Source organism: Wyeomyia smithii, chromosome 2, assembly GCF_029784165.1.
Source record: "Wyeomyia smithii strain HCP4-BCI-WySm-NY-G18 chromosome 2, ASM2978416v1, whole genome shotgun sequence".
Classification (NCBI taxonomy): Eukaryota; Metazoa; Arthropoda; class Insecta; order Diptera; family Culicidae; genus Wyeomyia; species Wyeomyia smithii.
In genome coordinates this window covers 211,166,630-211,176,890 of record NC_073695.1, presented here as the reverse complement: position 1 = coordinate 211,176,890, position 10,261 = coordinate 211,166,630, and positions in this window count along the sequence as shown.

Here is a 10,261-nt window from a genome sequence, read left to right as displayed (position 1 = left end):
TTGAGTTTTTGAAGTGGACCTGTGTTGACCAGTGTTATGGATTGCGTTCTACAGTTGCCAATAAAATACATCCGTAAAACAAGCAGTCATAGACCACTCAGTAAATGAGACAGGCCATAAAGCTTGTTAAAAATGGATCACCGGTAAAAAGGGCTCTTGACAACAACGCTGATTCGCCATCTGGCGAGATCAGTTGTATCATCTCGGTTAGAACCACTTGATTTCGTGTTCAATTCCCAACAAGATAAGAAACATGAAAGAAAGAAAAATCTTTTTGAATGAACTGCTTCTTGAATATCTGATAGTGTTTTTAGTTCGAGAACAATAACACAGGACATAATATAACTACATACAGGGTGTCACCGTGAGAGTGATGCACACAGGCTTCGAAATGGTCACGATAGAACCACTTTTCACTGCACTGCCCATAAAAGCATAATAGTCCCATATGACTTTTAAGCAAATTCAAGTTTATTCCATCAATGTATCTAATTTTGTTCAAGTTATTATATGGCTTGATGAAATTTTTAAGTTTGTTTTGAAAGTTACTGGAAAAATACCAAACCTTGCCTGTCCCATATTGAAAACCAAGGCATACGAGTCTCATCCTAAGTATATATTCAAATGACTTTAAAAACAACATTTCACATTTGTCATCAGTTAAAAGAAAAGTGTTCACATCAAAATATCATTGACTTGAATCATTTAAAACACAGTTCATGTTTGCAAAGTTCAATTAAAAATAAGCTAGAGACAAAGAACTGATCAAAACTTAGGTCTATTTTCGAAAAAAAGCGAAAGATTAAGTAAAGTTTTTATGGAAACTGTTTTCAGCAAGCCTTCTAATTATCTGGGATGTGTGGAAGTAAAGTGATCAGGAGTGTGACCTAACAGTCTGCATGAATTTCTCGTGGGCTTTTTAGGATTTTCATTGTAGACTCAATGTAGAACGAGCTTTCGTCTATCAGCTGTGATTGCTCTGTGATAAAAACATGCACTGATTCATGTTGCAATCCGTTGAAACCAAATCGCTATATTGCAATTCGTATGATTCGAAAATGTTGGAGTGAAATAAACTGGTCACATGACAGACACAATAAGGAATAATAATAAATACCTTGGTTGCTTAGAATGCGTGGAGACTGATATGCTTTTTTTTGTGTATAGAGAGAAAATAAAGGCAAACGAGTCTCATCATTTATTTCCAAGCCTGGAATTCATGCAAAAGTTCTTAGAACTCATGGAAATATAAAATGTTCCACCTCATGAACATACAGTTGAATAAAACATTCTTTTAGTTAAATCATAGTTAGGCTGATACAAATTTCGAATTCTTTTTATGTCCAAGGTTATCAAACTTAGCAAATGGGGAGGCAAAAAATAAATAACACCGAGACGAAAAAAAAGAAATATCTTTGATAAAAGTTTGTGTGCAAGTTATGACGTTCGTAACTTGCACTCAAATAAATGTTGAAAAATAACACTTTATTATTATTATTATCTATTTAGCTTGCCTTTTGACGACACTCTCTCTGTCACTGAACTTGTTCATTGCTAAATTAAGCATTAATGCTGTCGGAAAACAATTAAAATGAATAAAACGGTATGAGCTTTTTTTTCTTCCCCTTCCAATATTCAAGATCTTTGAAGGGATGGGGGGGGGGGGGGTGACATAATATAAAAATAAAATTTGTAACGGCCTTATTTTACCATAAATTCAAAATTAGAACTTCATTTGCAATTTTCTCAATTGTAGTCGAGACAGTAGCACAAACAGCTACCTCTGGTTTTACGCACACCATTGCAACTGCTCGAAAAGTGTTTTTTTTTCTCAACTGCAAAGTGTAGTCCGGGACGGTATAGTCCTGCCGTAAAATCGAATTCGACATTACATTTACGAGCGAAAGCCTACTGTGGCGCACGCTAAGGTATCGAAATCAAACGAAAATGCTGATCGTTTACAAGCCTGGATGAACACATTTGAGTGCCTCTCTTCGAATCGGTAGGCCTACTATGTTAATCAGCTGTGTTTGTTTTGATTGCGACACATGTTTTTAGTTTTTTTGTAGCTGATAAAGGCAGTGTTGGATACGGAGCTTTCAAGAAACAAAAGATTCACGGATTATCTCGCAGAATATTGTCGACAGCGTTGCCAGCTCTCGATTGCTAGTGTAGATGCACGCTGCTCACAACACATTTTCTTCAGATGAACAATTGTTTACGTTGAAGGCTGTTTTGAACAAAACAGAATGATAGTGTATATGAAGCAGGTCTTTGTGATATTCCAACGGAAAAAAGAGGAGTGGAACGATTACAATGTGCCTCAGTAGTGATGATTTGGGGAGCAATATCCAACAGAGAAAATTTGCTACTGCTATTCATCGTCAGGGATGTGCAAACGTTATTTAAGACCATTTATTGCAATGCCAAGGCGTATGTTTGTCTTTTGTGGCCGATTGCTTTACGCAGATTACAGGATGCTCGAACTCATTGATTGAGTTGAGCTAATGGTTATGTTATGTTATGTTATGTTATGTTATGTTATGTTATGTTATGTTATGTTATGTTATGTTATGTTATGTTATGTTATGTTATGTTATGTTATGTTATGTTATGTTATGTTATGTTATGTTATGTTATGTTATGTTATGTTATGTTATGTTATGTTATGTTATGTTATGTTATGTTATGTTATGTTATGTTATGTTATGTTATGTTATGTTATGTTATGTTATGTTATGTTATGTTATGTTATGTTATGTTATGTTATGTTATGTTATGTTATGTTATGTTATGTTATGTTATGTTATGTTATGTTATATTTAAAAATTCCATCTGACAATTTTTGTCTTAATGAATAAAATTAACAACTAGAGACGATTAACAATAAATTATGAGCGAATCCGCAGGCGACGTAAAAACCTCGAACCTCGTAGACATAAACCTAATCACATCATACTGGCCGTACCGACTATACCTTGCCTCCAAGTTCAAAAGCTGACGTCTCCGCAGATTCCTTTCTGGAGCGTAGAGATTCAATTCTGCGAGAATAGCGGGTGAATCAATTTCATTTTTGGACCTTTGCAATAAAGATAATTTGTGCGTTAGATCTTCTTCTCTCCAATGTCTCAATCTACAATAACATGCAGCGGTGCTAATAGGGGGGCAGCCTCGCAGCGTCATGCCAAGGAAGATGCCTTAGCGCCAAACGCACGAATTTTTTTTGAACAGCTTCCATGCGATCAATCCAGACCTTGTTCAACGGACACCAAGCGACAACCGCTGATTCGAGCATCGATCTTACCAGGGCGCAGTACAAAGCTTTCATGCACAGTGGATCGCGGAATCCATCGGCAATTCTAAAAATAAATCCTAGTTGCTTGTTGGCTCTTGAAACGAGATCTTCGTAGTGTGCCCGGAATGTAAGCTGACTATCCAAAATTACGCCAAAATCTTTAACTCGGCTTACCCGTTGAAGAGCTTGCCCAGACAAGCTGTGTAGAAAGCTAATTGATTAAAGCTTTCTGCTGAAGGTAATCACATGGCATTTTTCTACACACAAAAATCACAAAACTTCATTATCTCAGAAACTACAAAACCGATTTGAACAAAATTGGTATCAAAAGAACGGGCTTATTTTTTGAACCATTTGTAAAATAATATTATTATGTTTGGACATATAGTCAAAAAGTTATGCAAATAAACGTGTTTCAAACTCTGTTTAAACTCACTCACTTTTCTCAGAGATGGCTGAACCGATTTTAACAAAATTAGTGTCATATGGAAGGTCTTGTTGCCCCATGAGACCCTATTGAATTTTATTGTTTTTGGACTTTAACTTTGTCCGTTATGTATAATAATGTGAAATCAGGATATGACAAGAAACATGTTTCTAAGACTGTTTGAATTCACCCACTTTTCTCAGAGATGGATAGACCGATTTTCACAAAATAAATTGCAATAGAAAGGTGTATTTGCCTGATAAAACCCTATTGAATTTTATTATAATCGGACTGTAACTTTGTCTGTTATGTATCAAAATGTAAAAGTTACGAAACTCCATTATCTCGGAAACTACACAACCGATTTGAACAAAATAGGTATCAAATGAACAGGCTGTCTTTAAAACCCCTAAATAACGAATTTCATGATGATTGAACATGTAGTTCGAAGATAACCTTCGAACTACATGTTCAATCATCATAAAAATCGAAAAGAAACGAGTTCAGAAAACTTTATCAAATTCACTCGTTTTGCCAAAGATCACCGATTTCAACGAAGATAACCTTCGAACTACATGTTCAATCATCATAAAAATCGAAAAGAAACGAGTTCAGAAAACTTTATCAAATTCACTCGTTTTGCCAAAGATCACCGATTTCAACTATCTTAGTTTTAAACTGAAGGTTTAGTTGCTTTTTTGGTACCCATTTAATTTGATTATAACACTGGTTGACAAAATCGAAAAAAATGCTGCTCTAAAGCTTATAATAATTGCCCTAGAAAGAAAAAAAAATTCACAGGAAAAGCTATAATTTTTCATTTTTTCTAGTTTGACCTTTGGGGCAACCCTTGTATTGACCAGTGTAATCGGACTTTTATTTTATCCATTATGTGTTAAATTGTAAAAATATTGAAAATCTCTTCTTTCAAAGATTACACGACTTATTTGAAGAAAACAGGTGTCGCAAATTCGGATTTCAAAATGAAGTATGAAGTTTATTCCTGGTCTCTGAGCATCATCCCAGGTACTGAAAAACTCACATTGGGTAATGTTTGTCCCTTTTTGACTGGTAGAAACCGAAAGCTACTGTCTAGAAATTTAAAATGGCGTCTGAAGATGATTTCTGGCCTCAGGGTATCATACCGCTTCTTCAAATCGTATTGGATGATATTTGTCACTTTAGGCTGTTGATCGGAAACTGTCGCTGTGATGGATTTTATGATTTTATGATTATCAGGCAACCAGAAGTGATCATCTGGATTAAAAATTGGGTTTTAGGTCGGATTCTGGCCACTGGGTATAATCCAGGTTTCAAGAACCCATATTGATTGGTATTTGGCCATTCATTGGACGCCTCTCAGAAACGATCAGTTATATCAACTGCGTTAAAGAATTTCAATTTCACTGATAAGATCATTCAAATTAATGTATAAGGAACAACATTTAATTATACATTATTTGAAATCTACTGACTAACGTTGACTTTAAGAATCTGAATTTTTATAGGCAGTATATGAGTACAAATCGTTTATACCACAATCAAAAACAAAATCGCATCATATAGTTGAAGAAATTTAATGTTATTTTCATGTATATGTGTTAATTTTTATTCATATCGTCGGTTTCGTGCAACACTGGCACAACTCAAAAAACATAGTTTCGAGAAAAACGCGTTTAAAAATTTGCGTCGAAAATTTATTTTTCGATTTTCAAGAAAACTTTGAAGTTCAAGATTACCAATCCTTATTTAACACCTTTGGGTCTATTATGCACATATTACGTGCTCACGTTGTCCAATTTAAAACCTTATTTTTACTAACTTTAAGGAGAAATTTCGATTTGTGCAGCAAAGGCACTTCTACTCATAACTCTGGAATTTTTGTGATTTTCGAAATGGGATTTCGTGTGATAAAACTTAACAGTATTTGGCATCGTTTGCCATCAAAAACTCAAAAATGCAAAATTTTGAGTTGTGCCAGTGTTGCACGAAGCCGATGATATGTTAAGTTTTAAATGTTCGGTGTAGTTGTGCTGTTGGCTACCAAAAATTTGTTGTTTAGGATGAATAACAAATCCAGCAGGAATAATCAAGGTGTATTTTTTAAGTAAGAGTAAATCTATTTTAACAAATTATAAGTTCGAAGGAGAAAGGCTGGGTCTCACCGCTAGGTGGATTAATTTAGGTTTTTGCCTTTCTCCTACAAAGGTATAGCAATCACTGGAAAAACTGAAGGTATAAAAGTGGTCCCAATGGCCGAATGTCATATACCACTCGACTTCTTTCGATGAACTGAGCATTTTCTGTATGTATGTATGTATGTGTGTATGTGTGTATGTGTGTGTATGTGCAACTTTTTTTTCTCACTCATTTTTCTCAGAGATGGCTGGACCGATTTTAATGAAACTAATTGTAAATGAAAGGTCTAGTTGCGCCATAGATTGCTATTGAATTTCATTGTAATCGGATTGTAACTGTGTCCGTTTTTCATAAAAATGTGAAATCACATAATGAAAGTAAACATATTGAGTTTCTCCTAACGATCACTGGCTAATTAAAAGGTAGAAAAATCAACTCAGTTCGACGAATCGAGCATTTTCTGCATATATGTATGTATAGGTGTATATGTTTGTGTGTAGCTGTTTTTTTTTTTCAAAGGTGGCGGGGAAATCTGCAAACAGACACCTGAGAAGAGAACTCAGGGTGTGGGGATGAGACTAGGGGAGAGATGCTGGGGCAGTTACACTCCCCCAGACACCTACTGATCCCTGTCCCGAACCACCAAAACCCCTCCAGTCTCCAGCCCTGGTCTTCCCGGAACGACGGTTAAGTATTACGTCGGGAAGTGGCTTTTGTGCGTGATGCACCCTCTTTACTTTTATAACCTCCTAGCTAACTACCTGGAGACTGGTAGTTAGCTACCACTGGCGTGTTGGTGATTGACCCGCCACACACGTTGTAGCTCCAGGACAATCTGGGAGGCGGTCGCACAGGCCGCGTTCCAGATGTCCGGGTCGTCGCACATCCTCCGGACAAGATTGTCCGGAGTAGTGCCAGGCCCGCTCACAGCCATCATGTTGCTCCTCGCTCTTCCGAAACGTGGGCATACGAAGAAGACATGCTCTGCAGTCTCCTCCTCTTCCACGCACTCGGGACACATGGGGGACCCCGCGTGCCCGAACCTGTGCAGATATTGCCTGAAGCAACCATGGCCTAACAGGATCTGTGTCAGGTGGAAGTTCACCTCGCCATGTCGCCTCCCGACCCAGCCGGATATCTCCGGTATAAGTCGGTGCGTCCATCTGCCCTTTGTGGAATTAGACTATTCCCTCTGCCAACGGAACATCGAGAATGACCTTCTGGTGCCTCGTATGCCCCTTGTGTCACGGTGGCCGAAACACTCTCTGTCCTCCTTGATGGCGATGCTGATAGGCATCATGCCGGACAAGACACAGATTGCATCGTATGACACCGTACGATACGCACTCACAACTCTCAGGCACATGAGCCTGTATGTACTTTCCAGTTTACCGCGGTAACTGTTAGTACCTAGCGCTCTGGACCATACTGGCCCACCATACCTAAGTATGGACGAAACCACGCTGGCAAGAAGTCTTCGCTTTCTGCCATAGACCGCTGAGCTATTGGACATCATACGAGATAGTGCTGCAATAGCCGATGAGGCCCTCTTACAGGCATAGTCGACGTGCCTCCCGAACGTGAGCTTGTCGTCGACCATAACCCCCAAGAGCTTCAACGATCGCTTTGAGGTGATGGTACAGTCTCCGACTCTGACCACCGCCTGTTGCTCTGATTTACGGTTGTTCACAACCGTGACCTCCGTCTTATGGTGCGCGAGCTCCAGTTTCCTGGAGCGCATCCAGTCCTCGACCTTCCTTATGCAATGCGCAGCCGTCAACTCGACCTCTTCGATCGACTCGCCGTAAACCTCTAGCGTTATGTCGTCTGCAAAGCCGACGATCACAACCCCTACAGGAAACTTTAGTTTCAACACCCTGTCATACATGACGTTCCACAACACCGAACCCAGGATTGAACCTTGCGGAACCCCGGCGGTGATTGGGACGCACTTCTGACCCTCCTCTGTGTTGTAAACCAGTACTCGATTCTGAAAGTAGTTTTCCAGATTCTTGTACAGCGACACCGGTACGTGGATGCTCCTGAGCGCGAGCGCTATGGAGTCCCAACTGGCGCTATTGAACGCATTCTTCACGTCAAGCGTGACGATTGCGCAATAGCGTGTGTGGGTGTGTACGTATGTATGTGCACCTTTCTTTCGCACTTACTTTTCCCAGAGATGGTCTGGCCGATTCTTTCTATCTTGGTGTCAAATGAAGGGTCTATTTGCCGCTCAGGTTGCTATTGAATTTCATTGTAATCAAACTTTTAGTTTTGGCGCTGCGTCAGAATGTGAAAATCGCTCTTATAACTCAGAAGCTATGAACATAGTTGAATTCAAATAAATGGGCTCTCAAACCCTTAAACAATGAATTTCATAATGTTTAAACATGTGGTTTGAAAGTTATAGAAAGAAACGAAATCCACAGACTGTTTAAAACTATAGCTACGATCAAAATATGTGGCCTCAACATCATTTAAGTTTAATATAGTACTATTTGAATGTTTGCGGCCTTGCTCGGGATTGAAGTTGAAATTAAAAGTCATTTCTATCATTTCACTTTTTGCCTTTCTCCTAGAAAGGTATAGCAATCACTGCAAAAACTGAAGGTATAAAAGTGCTCAAAAGGGCCGAATGTCGTATACCACTCGACTCAGTTCGACGAGCTGAGCATTTTCTGCAAGTGTGTGTGTGTAACGGTTCTCCAATCTCACTCGGTTTTCTCAGAGATGGCTGAATCGATTTCAATGAAATCAATTGCAAATGAAAGGTCTAGTTGCCCTATAAGACCCTATTGAATTTCATTGTAATCTGGTTTCTAGTTTAGAGGTTATGTATCAAACTGTAAAAATCATGAAACATCAATATCTCAGAAACTACACAACCGATTTGAACAAAATTGGTATCAAATGAACGGGCTACCTAAAAACCCTCAACATTTGAATTTTATGAAGATTGAACATATGGTTCAGAAGTTACAGAAAGAAACGTGTTCTAGAGACTGTTTAATCTCACTCATGTTTCTCAGAGATGGCTGAACCGATTTTCATAAAATCAGGTCATATGGAAAGTCTTGTTGCCCCATAACTACTTGGGCTCACTCACTTTTCTCAGAGATGGTTGACCCGATTTCCACAGAATTAGTATCAAATGAAAGGTCTAGCTGCCTCATAACAACTTATTGAATTTTGCTGTAATCGGAATGTAACTTCGTCTGTAATGTATCGAAATATGAAAATCACTAAACTTCATTATCTTAGAAACTACACAACAGATTTGAACAATATTGATATCGAATGAACGGGATAGTTAAGGGTTAACTGATGAATTATGATTGAACACGTGGTTTCAAAGTTTGTCTCCCCCATACGTTCCCTTTTCATTTGATTGTAATCAAACTTAAGCAACCGTTATGTTTTAATTCGTAAAACAACGAAAGTCTATTATCTCAAGTATTACACGACTTATTTGAACATAACTAGTGTCATACAAACGATTCATCTCTCAAACTTACAAATAACAAACTTCATAAAAATTTGATACACTGTTCAAAAGTTTTGTAAAGAAAAGAAATTCAAAGACTATTCAACACTATACCTGCTTTAATCAATATATATGGCCTCAACATGATTTAGATGTGGTATCGTACTATTTGAACATTCCCGGTATCGCTCGTGATAAATTGTTCGAAATTAAGAGTCATTTCTTATATTTCGCTATTTCTGAAGCACTAACATTACGTCAAATTTCATATTTTATACTTTAATCACAACATCAATATTTTGGAACCCAAAGAGTGAATATACCTTTTTAGAATTTAGCATTCATGTAAATCTATTTTTACAAATAATAAGTTTGAATGAGAAAGGCTGAGTCTGACCGCTAGGTGGATAAATTTAGGTTTTTTTGCAAACATATTTGCTGTGCTATTACACGATGCAAATTACTTCCAGAAAATAAACTTCGTAGAAAATATAACAAATCTGCCCAACAATATTTTATCTGCCACTAGAAAATATAACTTCTTTGTTTTGGTTCATAGAGGCTACCGTTGCAAAAAAAATATATTTTGTTCCGAGTGACAATTGCCCATCGCAAATATAAGGAAGTGTTTTTAGTTTTCCCTTCCGGTCATGCTTGCCAATTCACCATGGGAAATGACGAGAATCAGAAGGCTGTTTGAATGCGTGCTGGTGCGAGATTGGGTCAAACTTTCAGTGTGTAACGAAAATGCTACGGTTGACTGATTAAGTACCACTGTTAAATCAAAACTTCTTGCACATAAATAGTTTATTTTCACACCGTTTTGAAGTTTATATCTCCATTGAATAAAAAGCAGCATTTTGTATGGAGATTTTACTTAATAAACATGAAGGTTTCTCCATCATTTGACGGAGAG